The sequence below is a fragment of the Diadema setosum genome, chromosome 2 (genome assembly GCF_964275005.1).
Source record: "Diadema setosum chromosome 2, eeDiaSeto1, whole genome shotgun sequence".
Classification (NCBI taxonomy): domain Eukaryota; kingdom Metazoa; phylum Echinodermata; class Echinoidea; order Diadematoida; family Diadematidae; genus Diadema; species Diadema setosum.
The window spans coordinates 7402595-7423936 of NC_092686.1; positions in this window are offsets into that span (position 1 = coordinate 7402595).

Sequence of the window (21342 nt, forward strand, 5' to 3'; positions counted from 1 at the left end):
TGACCAAACGACAAGAGATCACAAAAACTTTGCAATCTTATATTCGCGATCTTAAACTTTGCAATCTTTTTGCTAGTATGACCCCGCCTAGTGAGAATCATATAAACTATGCCATTGTCCTTCATATACTTATGTTATCCCATTGTTATCTAATCTTGTTGAAAGCTCAGAATATGGATTGCTGTGGTGGAATATTCTTCCTGGAAGTTGTAGGGCAAAGTTATGGACTGTTTATCATTTGTCTGACTAATATTTATAAATACATTGTGGCATGCATACTATGTAACTATGTGTATACAGATAATATTATACTAATATACTTGAACCATCTCGACTTATGTGTGAGAAAGTTTAAAATATCTTGATAACAATGACTGCTAAATTCCCCACACATCACACTTCTTCCGGAAACTACCGCAGAAGTAGTGTGCATGCCTACCACCGTGTAAAGACAGTTTCAAAGAAATTGGGCTTTCAAGTTTACATGCTGTTGTTCGTGCAGGAGATCAGGCATCCCTCTTTTTGCCTGTTTGTCATTTTATATCATTTATTAATTCCATTTCAAATAAAACAAAAAGTAGCCTACAAACAGAATGTATACACAATACTTCATCATCATTTTTTTTTTGATAATCTAATGAACAATTTAAGCATCTTTTTTAAATTAAAGTGAAATAAACAGATGACTTGAGAAAAGCCAAGGAGACCTTGTGAAAAAAAAAATATATATATATATACTTTTAGTCTATAGGCATGAATAATGAGTTAGGGTAGCATACAATATCATAGCTTGTATTATATCACACACTTCATGATGGAATTAAAAAAAAATTCAAACAATCAAAATTGAAGCAAGAGAGAATTTCAAAAGAGATTTTTGAAAATGATCTTCAGTTTTTTAATGAATCTATTGCACTTTGATTTGAAAGAATGTGAAAGCTATATAGGGCATTTTGAATATAATCTGAATAAACTTTGATTATATGGAAATTATTCAAACATGATGGTTTAATGAAAAACCTTATAGAAATGTGTCTCTAACCCCATAATCAAAACAACTTTGCATTCATCGACTGCCCAAAACTCCCTGAAAGTTGTTTGGAAACCTTAATTCTGAGCCAGAAGTGAGTTGATAACGCACCCATACATGGTACAGGTGTATTTTTTTTTTTTTTTTTTTTTTTTTTTTGGTAATCACGTCATTGGGGCTTCCCTTTACAGCCTACGTGACACCTTGTCTCTGTCTGCTGCATCTGGGAGGGTGCCAAGAAGAAGGGTGGGGGAAGATACCATGACAAAGGTGGGGGGGGGGGGACATCCTCAGACACTGCGTCGACAATTATTTTGGGCAAATACAATTTCTGGAAGGGATTCCAAATTTCTTTTTCACTTTCAATCCACTCTTTCTGTAGTCAGGTTTTGTCTTCTCTTCTTACTTTGATATCATAATTTCCTCAGAACAATCTTTTATATATTACTTTCTGGAGACATTTCTTTGAAGTGGAATATCCCAGGATAACTGTGGAGATAACAACTCATGTCCAGCAAAAATATAAAACCAATGTTTCTGACAAAAGGTTTCATAGCTTGCATATGTTTTTGAATAAGTTATCTTATAGATAAAAATCTACCTAAAGCATAATGTCTTGAAACACTTTGTGAAGCTGGTCTGATTATTTCTTCTTCTTTTTTTTTTTGGGGGGGGATGTTTCAATCACCTTGCCATTAAATTGTTGGTATGACAGTGATTTTCTTGTCAAAGTCTGTCTGGCATGAATCAAACAATATGTTCTTTTGATAGATTGTAATATTTGAGAATAGTTTTTCTTCCATTGGCCATTAGATTGAATTCGGAGATCACTCTGCATTTAGTGCCATCATCAACATTCAGTTGGCTTTGAGGGGAAAAAAATAGAATCACTTCTTTTACTGCATACTACAATAGAGGAAACATTTAACATTGAAGATTTAATAAGAATACATTATAACAGGATATTAGTACTGTACCTCATTATCTTGCTGATGGGTAGCTGTGCCTATTACTGGTAAATATGTACCATTCACTCAGCACAGAAGGGGGTTCAATGGTGTATGTGACAACTAGCTGTTCAATCTCCAGTGTGGAGGTTCCATTAAACCAGATCCTTTGGATGAGATGGCAGTTTTTGTCAATGTGAATGTTGTGACTACCACCATTATGCGTGAATTTTGTGGAATACGGTCATGCTCCAGTGACACAAGAGTCATTGCATTTCATTGCCACACAGTTGCCGTCAATGGCAGCATTGATGCAATAGCTGTTATGTTCTCCTAATTATATTTTGTTGTTGTTGTTATTATTATTAATAAGATTAAATGCAGCTCCATACATGATTAATCTTTTTTTTAAAAAAAGTGTTGTATTGGCAAGGTTGCATCAGTGGGCGTTGCCACAAATACACCTGACTTCATCTCTAGACATTAGCTGTGCACTTGCAACATGTAAGCAATTCACCCGTTGAGGACGGAGTGATTTTGCTACAACATGCATTTCCTATAGACACTTGCCCGATTATACTCGGGACTCGTCCTCAATGGGTTAAAGACTGAGGGAAGGGGTGGGGGACAGTAGGTGTGATTCATATGAGAAATGGTTGGCTAAGATCATTATTGGCAAAAACCAGATGACAGATGTCTGTCTGGTAATGGGCTGGATCTAAGGGGAATCGAAGGGGAGATGCAAATATTGAGAGTTTTTTTTTTTTTTTATGTTTTGAATAGTTGTAAAGGTATATTGTTTGGACGGCAGTTAGGGAGGATTGTTTTTTTCTTTGGAAGGGTTTTATTTTAGATATAATACACTTCCACTTTTTGCTTGGTAATTTGCTGTACCATGGTGGCAATATGTCACAAACTGTTGCCAAGAAGCTTCAAAATCAATGTCCATGTAAAGATTTCAGGTAGATAGAGTCTTGATATACCAGTAGTTTTAATGTCCATGTTGTCACAGGATCAATGTTCCCTAATCGTTAAACAGTCTGTCACCCCACCTATATTTTTCTCCTTCCCTCAGAAGGAGAAATCTTGTGAACATTAGAAACGTAAGTACAGTTGAACCTCTATTATCCGGCCTCCCTTTATCCGGATCTCTCTATTATACGGACGCAATCTCGCCGTGATTTTTTTTTTTTTTTTTTTTTTTTTTTTTTTTAATAAGGGGAAAGAGGGATTCCCAACTCCTTGAGAACTCCTACACAAACACACATGAATTACATATTACTTCCAACATTAACATACACCTCTATTTTGGGGTCTGTTACTGAGTGTAACAATGAAAAGGTTGCAGTATACACATTACTACATGTGGTACTACAATGGGCTACATCAGTACATGTGTATGTATATGTACATGTATAAAGCATTGAGTCTCCTGTATCCGGCCAAATCCCTTATCCGGATGAGCCCCGGTCCCGACTTGTCCGGATACGAGAGGTTTCAACTGTACTGTAAAACCACACAGTAGCATGAAACTTTCATGAATTGGAGCCAACAGCCTTTTTCGCTATGTAAAACTTCTGTGAATTGCCACTGGCATTCAATGCATTGTGCAGACATAAACTTTTGTGTGCATTTTACATTTGTAAATCCTGGGTCCACGGAAAATTTGCAGAAGTCTCATGTCGTATGCATGCAAAGATTTCTGGTTTTTGCAGTATATGGTCCATCATGTATCATAGAGTATACAGAAACATTTAGCCTATCGGAACACGAAGAGAAAGAAAAAAAAACCCAGAAAGTTTATATATCTACAGTTTATAGGTGCTTCTGATTGTAGATGCCTGGATAAGATACACAACAGGAGATTAAACCAAAATACTTGTACTGCAATAAAAAGACTGTATAGTATATCCTCATGCATTGGCAATTGATGGAACACCTCCTTTTTTGAAAGCTTTAATAAGCTAGAAAAACAAAAGCAAAACAAAACAATTCACGTAAGAGCTAAGTCATTAATGTTCATTTTTAGTGGACATGGGCCAGTCACCTATTTCTGAGATATCAGCTGCCAACTGACCACTGATTGATATAAATATCATATCTCATGACAACCTTGTCCAGTCATTGGCTAGTCATTGCTTTTCTGCCCCACTGTCAAATCATTCTGGGTATATATTGTTTGCTTGCCTTTGATTCAGACTGCCAAACATTTCTTTAAACAGTTCCAATGATTGCTTCTTTCTCTTTCAGGAGAATGAGTTATGCAGCCAACAAGTCTTAAAAAAAGGCTCATTTTGCATAGTGTTTTTTTTTTTCAAGCCATACAATACTCATGTGCATCATGTGGTATTTTTACAATCTCATGGAAGATTAAACATTGGTTTGTTAGAATATTTGTGCTGTCATATTGCATGACCCATGTCTGCTAGTATCTGTATATATCTCACATAATATTCAATATAAAAATAATCACTATTAACCCATATCGGGCCAACGCACTTGTGTAAACAAATACCACAGTGGCCCAGCACCATTTGCACACACACGCCGACAGGCGGACAACTCTCCAAACAATCGCTCTTCATTAGCAAACAGTAAACGAAACATAGACAAGTTATATATCATTTGAAAGAGGATAAAATTCCCTTTTAAATGATATATGACATGCTGCCATTCAATGCACAGTGCAGTCATAGCACTCAGCAGAAGTGAAGTACAGTCATCCAAAAGTTAGGAAATCAATTTGTTTGTTTGCTTTCATTCATGGATTAAAAATAGCAAATGTTGTAATTTTACACATCCAGTACCGGAAATGAAATGATCAGAGTGTCAGCTCTCTGGACATATAAATATCATGACCATTGATATGATAATTGCAGGTTTATGTTTATATTTATGATGATGAAGCCATTGCGAGTGCACGGGAAATCGATAGTATAATGTGTGCATCCTATAGTTTGTTGAAGCGAAAATCGTCACAATAGATACAGCTACAGCTTTTCAGGTTTGACTGAATTATACAATTATTTTACATACATGTGGATGTACATGTGGGACTATTATCACAGTCGAATTGTCACCCTGCAAGTGTCCAAACCTCCTCAAAAACTGCTGCAGAAAATCCAAAATCGAGCACTCCGTACAGCTGTACATAGTACCCACTGACGCTTCGTGGTTATTCGCATTATTCCATGTAAACACATATTTTTTCCGATGATTTTTACGATTTTGTTGGTGTTCCACTGACAAAACCTTCTTGAATTATCGCAGACAGTGCAGCAAAGCATTCTGGGATATGTTGTCAAAGGTTAAAAGGTGAAAGAACTTTGGAATGACGTCGTTTATATGTCATCTCATTCACTACGTGATATTCCGTATGTGGCCCCTGCGGCGTTTGAACGAACTACAGAATATCCCGTAGTTGGCCTGATATGGGTTAAAAAAGAAAAAATACAGATATATATCTGCCTCTGTTCAGCATTTGGATATTGGCACAATTCTTCCAGTTTCCTTCTGATACTGATGATCATGTTTGCAATATAAGACAAGATACATACCTGAGTGGAATTTTCATGTCAGTCATTTGGAACTTAAAACGCTCATTTGAAACTTAGAAATTTGTAGGGTGAGACATATGTTGTGAAACCACAGACTAGACTGCTTGTTTTCAGGAGCTGAAAAAACAAACGGATTTTACCTTGAGGTAGTCCTCATACCTGCATTTTGATACCACTTTCACTCTCATTTGTTACTTTGTCTGTATTCAATCCCTGCATTCGATTCAGACATGTAAATCATACTCCCGTAGACTGGTGGGTCACACTGAAAATTAAGTCACCCTCTCCAACACCAGTGCAAAATGTTTTTCATCCGTCATTGGCCTTGATGGTACCAGCGGGTGCCTAACCACTGCACCATATTTGTGGGATTCCACAAAAACCACCTCATTGCAACTGTGTATTAACCAATTATCACTAGTAATGTCAGAAATCGTCTTAAGTGCCAATTTAGGTTTGTTTGTTTGTTTGTTTGTTTTTTATTTGTGAGTGTGTGTGTGTGTGTGTGTGTTTGTTCTGATTAAAACTCAGGTGGCCATGTTTAGAAATCAACATAACTTTTCTTATTTCTCCTTCTTACCTCATTCATCTTTATGGCAAAACAACAACAACAATGATAAAATACTCGGATCACCTAATGATGGTTGGTATAATAATATTGAAAAAAAAAAGTCACGTCTGAAAAGTTAACAGGTGAAGAGGGTTTGTACTTCTTTTAGGAGCATATATATCTTGACAAGAAGGCACATCATGTAAACACATATAAATGTAAAAGCCAATGTATTTCCTACTTTCCCCATGTCTGTTCATCCTTTCCAGCATTTGACTTTGTGTATGTGTCCTGGTATTGAAGAGATGTTTAACAAATATTTGCCAAACATGATTAAGAACAGCAACAGCATAGTTTTTTAATTTATAGATTCAAGTTTGCTCACAGACTAAAAAAAAAATAATAAAAAATAACATCTTAACATGTTTAAAATTCTTTGCCAATCTGAAAGGGCTTGACAATGTTGGTGGTCTACTCTGAGTCTCTCCAACCCATATTTCTGAACAACATTCAACAAAAGACAAAAAAAAAAAAACCAACACACACATTGTTTTGCTTCATTTTGATTTTCAGTGCTCTGTAGAGTTTCCCTGTTGCAAGAATGTGTAAAGACAACACTAGGGATATCTACTCAACGACTGCATCTGTATGGAATGTAGCATGCTGATATGCAAATAAACTGGTGATTTTGTTAATTGGTTATTAGGAAAATGACATGTTTCGTGGCCAAAGAAATTCCCAGTAATTGCATGAATTCAGGTGATGTGCACATTAAATTTGTGAACCAGTAGAAGCAGATTTCGTTTAATACAGAGTATCTTTTTCCACAGAATCACAACCCATGATTACCTTGATTGTTACATTCATATCATGAAACAGTCATGTTACCTGTTCTGTGTTTGTCTATACTGAGAATAAGAGGGAAAATCAGTAGATTAAATCATGCAAGGTTTTCCTAAAAAAAAATGAAATCAGATGATCAGGTTATACTCTTCTGCAATAAAAAAAAAAAAAAGAAGAAGGAGAAAGAGAGAGAGAAAAACATGAACCCAGTTGGTTTTGGCTCTTGGGAACTGATTCACATTAAAGCTCCTGTTTGCAATTTTTTTTTTCTTTGTGGTGTGTGGTGTAGGCAAAATGGCAGAAACCTGGAAAAGTTCCACATTAAGTGCAGTGAAAATGAGAAAAAGTTGAAAAATCAATATCCCTCATTAATTTCCAGGTATAACATATTGTGGTCTCTTCTTATTAAACCATAATGATAAAGTCTCTGCACTATTGAAATATTCACTATAAAGAATTGGAATAAGCATTCTCTGTCCAATTTTTCTTTTAATACTTTGCAAGGTTTTCTTGATGGGGGTGATGAGATTTAAGTATCATTAAAGTTGTAATATTGACCCTTATGTGATGTGCTTTGTGTCAGCAAAGCATGACTACATTTCTGCTGAAATTTGACATTGTCTAATTTAATTGAAATTAGTGCTGAAATATAAGAATGGGAATTTCAGTTGTGTGGAAAACTGACAATATTCAAGGCTGCATGTTGTCATATTGCCAAGGAAGAATCAAGACTCGGATCAATAGAATGAGTCACCAGCCACCCCCTCCCCACCCACCCCCCCCCCACCACCATCCCAAGTTTTCTTTCTGGATGTGAATAACATCTCTGGAGGAATGAAATAAATTCAGACTTTCAACATCGTCTGCCCGCTCGAACGGGTTTTGCCGGAAACGTGAGATATTCTCGGCAGGAGGAGAATGACAAGATACCAAATGCGGGAGAGCACATCCTGTCTGAGCGAGATGCACTAAACTCTCGCCTCACATTCACTCCCATGACACTCCGGTATGACATGAGGTTAAAGGTCGAATGCTATGTAGACTTTTTGAAATTCCATTGGTGTAGGATGTTTTGTTATACAACTACGAGTTGGCATGTATGAATGTCAGCAAAAGATGCCTATGCATATTTGGCATAGTATTGTTGTGACTTGGGTATTTTTCTTGTTTGTTTTTTTTTTCTCAGTTGCAGGAAGAACATGTGCCTTTCCCAGGATGCATCTCATATTTATCGGCAATAAATATCGGCAAGTGTTTATCACATATTTATCGGCAATAAACATAGGGATTATAAAGACTGCTGAGTTATACATTCATGTATATAACTTAATTCAGAAACATAAGAAAACGAAATATCAGACAAAATGTATATTTAAAAAAAGGAATGAATTTGTAAAATTTTGTATAATTTCATGAGCTGTCTCACCTAGATTGGAACTTTACAACAATTTGCAAACTTACTTTAGTAAGAGAGTAGCACAAAGAAAATATGAAAGGATTTTCACACAAATAGTTATTAACATTTTTATTTTATTTTTGCTTGTGTAAAAGGCACAAAGAGTATTATTTATTGTAATATGTCATGAAAAGGTAGAGGAAATATAAACTTTTTCTTTTTGGGGAAAATTCTGTTTGCGTTAACTCTCCTGCCCCTGCTCTGCTTCTGTGACATAAATTATGCAAGCATCTCTAAATAGGAAGACAATCGAAATGAACCAAAATGTTAGATATTCGTAACTTTTGAACAAATCATCCAATTTTCTTTCTGCATTCGCAGAAACTTCGCCTTTAACCCCGTAGCAAAATTGTCGGATACAGTTTGGTTGTCTGCCATTTCATTGTGTTACCATCCACATGATCAAAGCAGGAACACATGGGAAAAAGCTTGACATTTACGCACAGACCTGAGGTCTAGGTGTAGATAACCCAGTTTTGAGGAATTTCAGCCAGACAGTAGTTTATCTTAGTGACAATGGTTTGCTGATGATAATCCACAACATGTTTTCAAATACCATGAATTCCCCAAGTGTCCTAAAATAATTGGTAGATCTTGACACTAAAAAAGAAAGAAAAAGAAAGAAAAAAAAGCAACCTTGACACAAAGAGAATGATTTGCAGATAATGTATTTTCTTTTCCTACTTACATTATTGTAATTGTCTCTCTATACATTCTTGTTTGTTAACAAAGCACCCAATGATAACATGGTATGTCATGTCCATGGGTTTAAAACATCAGAAGTGGAGATGCAGAAAAAGAGATGGGAACAAATTGTGTAAAGAAGTAACAAACCGTCTGTTCCTTTTAATTTTCAACCCAACTTGCACTTTGTTTTCTGATGTTTATACAGCAGGTGTGACATCTGACATGACAAGTTCAATAAAGCAATTTGGGTGGGTTTGCTTCGTCATGGCAGGATGACAAAATGCTTAGGGGTTTGGGTTGTTTCCATGGAAATCTGAAAGAAAACCAAGGTTATGCCAAAGAATTTCAGAACAAAAAGGACACTAACCTCATCTCTGCAACTGCTCAAGTTCTTTTGCATGTATGATTTCTTTGTTAACCCGTTGAGGATGAGTCCTGAGTATACTCGGGCAGGTGTCTATGGGAAATGAGTGTTGTAGCAAAATAGTCAGTCCTCAACGGGTTAATTTGTTTGTTTATCTTAGTCTTTTTTTTTTTTTTGTTCTTGGTTGGGATCATTTTTTTCCTTGTTTATTCACAGTGATCGATAATCAGTACTTGATGTACCAGTGTAGATATGGAGAAGAATGAAAAAAAAGAAGAAAAAAGAGAAGAACCAACAAAACTGCAGTTGTAATCTTTTGATGAAACTTTAAAGATAATATAAAGTTTTGGTATTACCTCAAAAGTTTCCCTGAATTTCCTTGTCTTAGTTTGCGTTTCAGGTTAAAGTACCTTTCATATAACTAACACTGTGAGACTTACTCGCCCCAAAGTGCTCTCATGTCTTAGTAATCATGCAATAATGGTTTCGTACCAGAGCCGCCGCCGTACGGCGGCGGCGAGGTAGTACACGTATTGTGCGAATATCACTGCGACCAGCAGCGTGCAGCCCCATATGCATACTGTGTAGCTAACTGCGACCAGCAGCCCCATACGCATAGCTAAATGGGGCTTCGCATTGTAGCTTACAGGATCATGACAGATTTAGTATCGCGGGTAGATATCAACTTAAAATCCAAAAATTTCTTCAATTTAAAGACTTACCAGTTAAGTTGAAGTATTGAAAACAGGCTTTGGGCAACGTTTGGTTTTGCCAATAGTCGCTTTCTGTTCAAATTGATGACTGAATGTGACTCGGTCAAGAGGACCTTGGGAGAGCTACACTGAATTGACGGCCAGCACATGCACACACAAACATCTTATCCGTTCATGGATTTGAAATTTGTTCGCATGTGATGTGTGCGTATGCACTGGCCGTAGTAATCAGTGCATGTAGCTCTCCCAAGGTTCTCTCGACAGAGTCACATTCAGTCATCAATTCGAACAGAAAGGGACTATTGGCAGAACCAAACGTTGCCCAAAGCCTGTTTTCAAGACTTCAACTTAATTGGTAAGACTTCAAATTGAAGAATTTTGTGGATTTTAAGTTGATATTTGCCCGCGATACTAAATCTGTCATGATCCTGGATGCTACAATGCGAAGCCCCATTACGCTATGCGTATGGGGCTGCTGGTCGCAGTTAATTGCATGATTACTAAGAAATGAGAGCACTTTGGGGCGAGTAAGTCTCACAGTGTTAGTTATATGATAGATACTTTAACCTGAAACACGGAAATTCAGGGAAACTTTTGAGGTACCAAAACTTTTTATTATCTTTAAAGATCTTGGCCTAGTAACTCTTGCAGGCTGGAAAGCAAGATACATGTGTGAGTCACCTTTTTGGTGGAGGGATTTTCAGCTGCAGACAATCCATTTACTGCCGTACATCGGCATACTCCTTTTTGTGAAGTGGTTGCATCATTCCTTTTATTATCCCCAAATTTTCGTTTTGGTTATTGAAAAACTCAAGAGGTGGAAGCTTGTAATTATGGACTATGATGAGTGTTGTCCTTGAGAAATATGTCATCCATCTGTTGCGAGTCATCAGGTGTTGCAATCAGCAGTCACTGTTGGTCATCAGATGACCGTTGGTCAGTCTGAATCGCCAGCCCAAGGGATGACGTATCATTTGGAATCACTTCCCGATTTGTCACATGAAAAGTGTTAAGATTCATGAATTGTAGAATGTTTCATGATTATCTGTGCACAATGTTTCTTGCAAGAACTGACAACATTGGCTGAGACCCCAAACTTTGTTAACCCGTTGAGGACGAGTCCCGAGTATACTCAGGCAAGCATCTATGGGAAATGGCGTGTTGGAGTAAACATGTGTTTGTCAAGTGTCAGAAGGATCATATTCTTGTCTATGAGTCTTGCCTTGTTTGTAAAAGAAAAACAATGATAAAGTTGGACATTCCACACAAAAAAGAAAGAAGAATAAAACAATAACTTGAGCAACAAGTTCAGGAAAAAAGTTGTAAATCATGAATAATAAGGGTTACAGTAAATGACAAGTGAACGTGAAAAAACAAACACAAAAACAAAAAATCACACTTTGATTATGCTATTCAATGCATATGCATATGAGCTTTTTATGAACTGTGTATATGTTAGAAATAATGCCAACCTATCTACAATGACTAGCCAAAGGTTGAAGGCTTTCATGATATCACATATAATTGCAGTCAATTACAAGTTTCTTCCATGCATGCGTTAACCGTTGATTAATTGCAGGTGTACAATTGCTCACATCCCCTCACCCAGTTGAGACCCTGATGCAATAGATTGCAAAATGATGATGTCGCAATGCCAATACTATGTCCAAACACCGGAGGAATTGATGATTAGGTGACTTGCGACGAGTATAGACAAGGTACCATCTTACTTAATTCACCTTTTCCTCATCATGAATGGTGTCCTTCCAACCTTCCGAGTCTGTTTAATATCCCATAACAAAACAAAAAAAAAAACCAAAAGAATCATTGGGTAAGGGATAAATTTTGGCTACTCAATCTGTAAATACCAGAATTCCTCATATATGATGCAGTGACTAGGCTTTGATATTTTAACATGATTGAAAAATTTCATTTCAACTATTCATTTATCTATTTTTTTTACCAAGGAGAATATTCAGTTCAGTTAGTCTAGGCCATTAACTCATCACAGAATTCACTTAGTGCTCTCAGGCATGTCAATCACTAATGAGCAACACATGTACATAGTGGCATAAGGCAGAAGGCCATATAGTCATTCAAATGCCTCATCATTTTCATGCAATCATAAAATGTCTTCTGTATTGATAGTGTAGTTTGGGGGGTTGCAGCAAAATATGATATTACCTTACTTTTTTTTTCCTGAATTACACTTGTATCTTCATCATGGTGAGGAAATATTACATGACAAGTTTGTTAATATAAAGTATAAATGAGGCAGTTGTTCTGGGTCCACACTCTTAAATATTCAAATTGACGTATTGTCTTAAAGATATATATATTTTCCCCCTTACTATATATTTTTTTTTTGCACATACTTTGTCTCTGTTATTTTATCAATGTAAAACAAACATAATAAAACCATTTATGTAAATGCATGTGCACACACACACACACAAACAAACAAACACTTTGAACAGTATGTTTGTATGTTTGTTTAACAGGTTATTGCTTGAATATATGGTTGGAGCCAAAGAGGAAAACATAAATTGCACAAAATATCATTTCAACAAAAATCTGTGCACTTTTGCCTGAAAGCATTTGAATAAAGCTCAACTTTGTTGTAAATGTTTCAAACAGCTTGTCTTTCTTACCAATAAAATCATCATGACCATTGACATGATGTACCATAAGCTTACAGAAAAAAAAAAAGATTTTGATCTATGATTGGTCAAATGCTCTTTGAAACATCCTGTTCCATCTTTCCTAGAGAAAGCACCTTTTTAGTTTAATTATTTTTTCTTGTTTAGTTTTCTTGGAACATAATCCAGCCCCAAGAGAGTATTTCTTTCCATCCCTCATCCCCTGCCTTACTTGGAAAGCATCACTCTTTCTCCCCAGAGTCCGAGCTGATAAAGGTTCCTAGAACTGGAAGAAAGACGGACATCAAAGTAATCTCTGACTCCTTTGGTCTTTTTTCTCAGTTGGATAGGAAGGGGAAGGGTGCTACTAGTAAAGCTCAGTAATATTAGTCTGATACACCAGACACTCAATATATGTTTGTCACACACTTTCTGTCAGTTATAAATGCTTTATAAATGCAGGTCAAAGTTTCACAGACACAAAGCTTTAACCTGTACTCACAAATTATAGCTTTGGCAGATAATAGGTTATACTTCACCAAAAAAAGCTGTTATTAGGTGATACGCTATCAGCGTATCACCTATTGTGATTGTCAAAATCTCTCTTTATTTTTTTTTATTCTTCTTTCTTTCTGGACAATTTTGTGTCGTCAATATCTCAACAATGACATTACGGAATGACATGAAATTTTCAGTCAACATGTCTCATAACAATATCTAGCCACAATAAGGTTTTCATGACAGTAACATATCTATGACGTCATCTAGGCGCCATTTTGTGATTTTCGGACCTTGTCACATGATCGATCATAACTTCATAACTAGATGTCATTTCTGTATCATTTTCGGTGGACATGAAGTTCAGGTCACGCTCTATCTTACCTTTTAACGCTAGTTACCCAGGTCTTCATTACGCGCGCGTACGCGCGCGTCAAAATTTTAAAAGGCTCAAAACGACTTCCCAATGGGAAATCTCGAAGTTTCAGACAATTTTAAGCGTTTCAAACATTTTCTCGCGTGCGCGTCCGTCCGCGCAATTTCGCGCGCAGAGGGCGTAAGCAACATGAAAATGCAATTTTTTTGACTGATTTGGATTCCTGATACTTTGAGTAACAACATCCATTGATTTTCTATCGATTTCGACCTATAACAAAGGAATGCACTGGCGTCAAAGTTGAAATTCCACGTGCGCGTCTTTCTGCAAATATAGTGAAAAAACATGTCTTTGTTTATTTAGCCATAGCTCTTTAAATCGTCCGTTGACCCTATATTTCTATTGCATATTACAAAAGTATGTGAATTGTAAATAACATTGCTAGTATCAATATTGCCAGGAAAACGCGATGACGTCATCATATCGTCATTTTAAATAAAAAAAAGTGGAATTGATTTTTTTGAGGTACTGTTTCTGACATTAATTTGCTCGTATCTCTGTTGTTTAAGCTCAATATTATCCCAAATTCACATATGTTGTACTTTAAACATTTGCCTTTCAAGTCTATGTCATGGTTTTGAAATTTGATGACGTCATCATACTTTAAATTGTGATTGAAAGTAAAGATGCAAAATCGGACAAGTTTACGTGTTATGTCTATGGGAGGTGATTTTTTTTTAAAACCATCCATTGACTTGACAACGTTTAAGCACCTTTATCTCAGCTGATTTTGCTTCATTTCCTCTGAAATTTAAGTATGTTGTAGCTGAGACAATAAGCTGCAGTAATCATAAATTTTGTTCTTTGAAATCTTCTCATGAGGTTGACAATTTTGCAGTTTAAAACTGAAAATGAGAATGGAATGCGGACCAAACGATTCCTGATTCATCTTTCACGTACATAAGTTTACGTTCCTCTACTTTTCTCGTCGAGACGTATGGCCGAGTGGTTAGAGGCGTCGTCTTAGAAACGTGAGGTTGCACACGTACGGGTTCGATCCTCACAAGAGCACGAAAGAAAATATTTTTTTTTTACTTTTTTTCTTCAATGGAGTACTACACCTTCGTCCATGTAGAAATCACGTTTGCATGTAAACACACCTATACGCACACACTCACACAGTATACCTTTGTTTTGCGTTGGAGACTGCATTACTTCGACTGCTGCAAAATTTTGCAGGCTGGGCTTTTCAAACTGATATAGTATATTTAACAAAGTGAAATTTGTTCATATCAATTCAGTAACACAATGTAGTCGTGGTTACTTTGTGCTGATTTATACATGTAACAAGCTATACATTTTTAAAAAGGTATTCAGTCTTCTGTATTGATGATTATTTGTCATTTAGTGGTTTTTGTGGAGTTTCAGATAGTGATAAAAAGTATGGATGATATTAAAGTGCAGCGATAATTCCTACAGTTAGTTCAAAGTTGTGTTACAGATGTTTGATACATACATTTAGCATTGTGTGTGTGTATATACGTGTGTATACAGGTTGGCCATATAACACATTCTAGACAATTAATCTTAATTGATTAGCAAACGTGATCAGCTATGGAACTGAATAAGGTACTAATGTATGATGTTAATGATTCTAATTAAACTGTGACGAGTTTAAAGGGATAGCATAACTGTGTGTAAAAATAAGGCAATTATAAGGAAATTTTAGGGCAATTTGATAACCATGCCTATAATAATTTCATACAGGTACTAATACCTGCCTCATCTTCATGTGGTAGATTGTTGTGTCAGTAGCAAACTGACAACGTACGATGAATGTGTTATACATTGAACAACTGTCTTTCAAGTCCATAACGTTCCCCATATTTTCCCATCGAGACGTGTGGCCGAGTGGTTAAAGGCGACTTCTCAGAGACGTGAGGTTGCGGGTTCGAACCCCACAAGATCACGAAACAAAATACTTAGATACTTTACTGTTTTTTTTTTTCTTCAATTTTGTATTACATATTCATCCATGTAGAAATCACGTTCGTATATAAACGCACCTATACACACACAGAGACACACACACACGCCATATCCCTCTTTTTTGTGTGTTGGAGACCACATTGCTTCGACTGCAGCAAATTTTGCAGGTTGACTTTGTCAAAGCGATCATAGTATGTAATGACGACGACTGAGGTGTTGTACTTTGAACAATTGTCTTTCAAGACGATGTCATTGTTTTGTAATTTGATGACGTCATTACATTGAAAATTGTGATTAAAGGCAAGGTATCAAAACCACCCGATTATAGGTTTTATGTCTGCGGGACGTATTTTTCCCAAGTTGCCAGAAATGGCATAGCGACCTCAGTCGTTACAAGGCCGCTTTTCCGTCTAGCAATGCAATAGATGTTCACACGGCCACGTTAGTTGAGTGGGCATTGACTTTCCCCCTGTTATATCTATACATTGTTGTTGTTTTTTTGTCTTACCATTTCCGTGGATGACCCGTGGCCGAGTGGTTACAGAAACGGTTTCGCATGCACGCTCAATATAACTTCAAGGTGCCTATATCACATTCTTTTCTTTGTCGATCACAGATGACTGTCATCTGATGACCACAAGCGTATCACCTAACTCGTCCTCAATGTGACGAGTTTTCATGTCTCGTTTATCTGTGAGTCATGAAAGTGTGCAGCTATTTTTTTTGACCAAAAAAAAAAAAAAAATGTTGTAGTAGTTCAGGTAATTAACTTGCAGAGATGCTATGGTCATGAGTTGCAAGAAAATAAAAGGAATTTAATTAATCACACATAATCATTTCTCCAGTCCCCTTGATTCTTTTTTTATTCTCTTCTTGTGATGAACTGCAACTCATCATTTCATTACGCATGATAAAAGGTCTTGATCAAGGCCCTTACCTTTCAATGGATGTGAATAAATTTATGCCATGTCAACAAGCACTGTAATTGGTCCATTTCCACTGACATCATTACTTGCTTTGTTTGATACAAAAGTAAATAGTTTGGTTGTGTTTTTTTCAGTTGTATTTCACAGGCTAGTCTTATACACAAAGACCTTCATAAACTCTGACCATTGTTTTACTTTACACATTGATAATCAGAATGAATTTCCATGAGAAAAGTCAGTTGATACAGAATCATTTTTTTCAACATATTTGTGATATCCACTGACTTTCAGAATGAGAATGATAGCACTTACATTTGGATTTTCTTAAATCAAACTGGTAATATTTCATTTCTCTCACTACCAATCAATGGCATGTATTCAGCTACTTTTTTTTTCTATTTATGTTTTATTGTATTCACCTACTTTAATCATGGTGCATTTATTATCGTGATATTGTCAATGCCATAGATGAACAAAATAACGATTAATGAATCATGATTGGCAGTCACCATTCTGATAGCTTTGTGTATGAAATATTTTGCAGCCTAGAGAATATACAGTATGTAATATTGTTTCCACATCTGACAATGCACTCAAGTTAAAAAAAAAAAAAAAGAACAAGAGGATGGGGGAAAAAAAGAGAAGAATCTATTTTTTAAGGACATGAGTTTTTGGAAGAATAAGGTGGAAAGTAGCAAAATACTAACATGAATCAATATTCTTAATGCACAAATGATATGGAATTTACAATCTGTATGATGACTTGTCTGGAATTTTAGTTTCTGTAGAAGCAGTCTGAAATGCTAAGACTATACAGTGGAAAACACAGCGGAAGTGAGAGAGATGGAGGGTTTGGGTATGTCCTCTTTTGGTGTTGTTGGATTATGGAACACCTGTCACGTAGTACCAGGAAGTGTCTGGAACTTGTGAGCATCGTAGTGAGTAGGCTCCGCCCCATTGTCTGTGATGTCATGCATATTTAATGAGTTCCTTCCATTAAAACCTAAACTGGTTTCACTCAGGAGGAAAGTTCACAGAAAGTTTGTACAGAGACCAGAGGAAGGAGAAAGAGAGATGGAGATCAAAAGAAGGGGGGGGGGGGGTAAGAGAAATTAAGGGAGAGAAGGTTACCACAATGTCACTATTCATAACACATTTGATATAAATTTGTCTTAATAACAAACTTAATAACAAATAAAAAAACACAAATGCAAGAAATCAGTGTTGAAAAAAACCAATGTGTGGTTCCCTACCTCGCAATGTTCAGTATAGACATTTTGAAATGAATCCAGATTGTGTTCATAGTGTTTACAGTTTGTATCCTGTAGGAAACATATTTTGTATATAATTTGATTATACTTGAATCCCCTGTCCCTGACAAAACTAATTTCAATCAAGCAATAGTTATTATTCCACTTTATGGTAATTCATGTCATCATTTGTCACCCTATTCTTCTATCATGCTTGCACATTTTAAAGAGAAATGATGAACATGCATGGACTTATGATCATCTCCCAAGTTTGTGGAGCTGATTATTCAAGGATATTTCAAATATGATAATAAACATTCCACTACTAGAATTTAAAGAAAACAAAAGCTCAGATTTCAATGTGGATTGAGTGAAAGCAGCAATATTAGCCGAACACGCAAGTGAAAAGTTTGAGGAAAATCAAACAATGAATTCAAAAGTTTTGAATTTCTAATGGGTCGGTGCTGTCATTGCTGGATAAGGAGGCTACTACAGTTCGTGACCTCATTTTGGACAACAATATAAAGAAATTACAAGGAAAATTTCACAAAATGTAATGTATCCTTTAAATTACACAACTTATCAACTGACATATATGTTTAGGGTAATATTATTCCCCATGCTTTTTGAACGAGGTACACGTCTAGTGCTCTTTCATTATACTAAAAAAGTGAAGATATGTCAATTTTTCTTCATATATTCTTTATATTATTGTCCATGATAACATCATAAAGTGTAGTTGTCTCCTTACCCAGAAATGATGACAGTAAACTATTAAAAATTTATGACTTTTGAATCGATTCAATTCAGTTCAATTCAATTCGATTTTTATTTCGTTTTTCAACAAGAACATATAGACTTCACTTTTTTTTGGTAACAGAAAATAAGGTGCATAAAACTATGTAGGATGAAAAGAATGCACAGTAATTGTAGCACCTTACGATAATTATACATTATCATAAAACTCAAGTGATTTGAAGTAAGTAAACAGTATGCAAAATTCGAAAAATGGAGGGACCCACTAAAAAGACAAAGCTTGTAGGATGTGGGCCCCTCAGAGGAAAAACATCAGTTGAGAGCAAAAAAAAAAAAAAAAAAAAAAGTCTGGAAGCCAGATGACCAGATTACCAGATTTTGCTCAATTTTTCACTGATGTGTTTTATAAATATTGCTGCTTTTATACAATCCATGCTTATACTTGGGCATTGGTTCCTTTAAATGAGTGCAAAGCAGAAAGTAACGCATGGTTCATGCTGATATGTATTTTTCAAGCTTTATTTAACATATCATGAAACATCAGGGTCATCATTTTCAGAAATAATACACAGTATAACTTTGTCATTGATATCCAGTTATTAGTTCAGCATTGAACATGCAACATTATGTTTCCATTGCATTAAGTGCCAAGTCCCTGGTAGCACGTGTCCATCAAAAATCTATTTTGATATCTATTGTAGTGTTTGAATTAATTCTTGGGATCAGATGGGTACATTGTTTGATTATGTACAAATGTACTTCTCTTTTACTTTGGTAGGTTTACAATTGGTAGACCATTCATTTATATAAAGTAATTTTTTTATTTTTTTATTTTTTATTTTTTTGCTTCAAAAAAAATACTTGGCAAGTGATGGCACTAAACCTCTAGCCCTCTTGGGCAAATTAAGTATTTTGCTGGCCATTGATATTTTCTAATTGATCCAATTATTATCATAGCATGGTTATTTATAGAAAAAATTGTTGAACACGCTAGCCTAAATCTTTTATTAGACCACAATTAGTATCACATCTATGACGTTTTGGATGTATGAAGGTATGCTAACATTACAGTCCGTTGCAAAGACAGAACTTGTGCATTGCATATAATCTAGTTCCTACATGATATGTTTCATTCTACAACCGCCTGTAGGTACAATGGTTACAACCTCCTGTAGGTACAATGGTATATAACACATTATATATTATGTATGCCAATATGATAAGTGTTTTCAGTCATACATTGATAAGTTTTACATAATTTGCATATTTCTGTGTAATGTTTTATCCTTGCTCAAAGAAGACTAAAACTATTAGAAGATTGACCTTCTCTATCCTCCCAATTTTATGAATAATATCCAACAAACAGGACATTGCAGGATATGTTTCATATAATTATTATATCTATACTCAATTTCATTGTTCTGCTTTACGTGACAAAAACATTACACAAGCACTGGCGTTCTTACCTAGTCATTTTGCACAGCAATAACAACCAATGCAATGCCAAATTCATGCTTGTGTAGTGCATTTAGTGTCTTTACAATATGTACACTTCATTTGAACATCCAGCACAACATGAAGAGTTAAGAAATCCTACCAGTGCTAACTTTCATTGATTTTCATAACATGGAAGCCATTTCTCTTTCCTATTCATGCTGCTTTGTGATTATTACTAAAAAGAGATTTCATGAAAAGCTTCATCATTTTTACTGATGTAAACTTCAAATAAAGAAAGGTATTATGGGAGAAAAAAGAATGTTGTATTTAAACAGATGGATGTTCAATCTAACAAATAAAAAAAACAAACAAACACACAAACAAACAATTTGAATGATTTTGGTCACGGCAGTGCATTGATTTAAATAATTTGTGTAATCAACTAATTTCTATAAAAGAGATTGTTTCAACATTACTTATGCATACCTGTACATCTAATAATTTCACAATTATAAACAACTCTCCCTCTGTAACACACAGAGCAGTCTCTACAAGTACAGACCAATATTATTGAAGCAAAAGGAATTCTTCTTCCTCACTGGCACCTCCTCTATTCTCACAGGCTTTGATCCATCCATCAAACCATAGTTACCGTCTGTTTGCTGAAAATCATCTTGATTATGCATTTTGTGTTTTGCCAGTCTCCCCTCCTTCATACTGCATCCCTTTCCATGCACAATCTTTTGCTTCCTCTCACCCTACCTCATCAGTCGAAATGTTCCGACCTGTTCCCTCCACTACCTTTTGTCATCTCCCTTAAAGGACAAGTTCACCTTCATAAACATAAGGATTGAGAGAATGTAGCAATATTAGTAGAACACATCAGTGATAGTTTGAGGAAAATTGGACAATCAATGCAAAAGTTATGAATTCTTAAAATTTTTGTGTTGGAACCGCTGGATGAGGAGACTACTAAGGCTCGTGATGTCATGTGAGTACAACAGTATAAAGAAAATGTAAAGAAAATTCAACATATTTTCACTTTTTTCGCATAATACAAGAGCACTTGACTTGCCTCTTTCTAAAGGCAATGGGAATAATATTACCCATAACATGTCAGTAACCAGTCAAGGGAATGTGTACTTTTTTCAAAAGATGAAATTTTGTGAAATTCTCTTTATATTTTCCTTATATTATTGCACGCATGTGACATCATACACTGCAGTAGTCTTCTCATCCAGCGGTGACTACACAAACACTTCAAAAATTAATAACTTTTGAACGGATTGTCCGATTTTCCTCAAACTTTCACTGATGTGTTCTA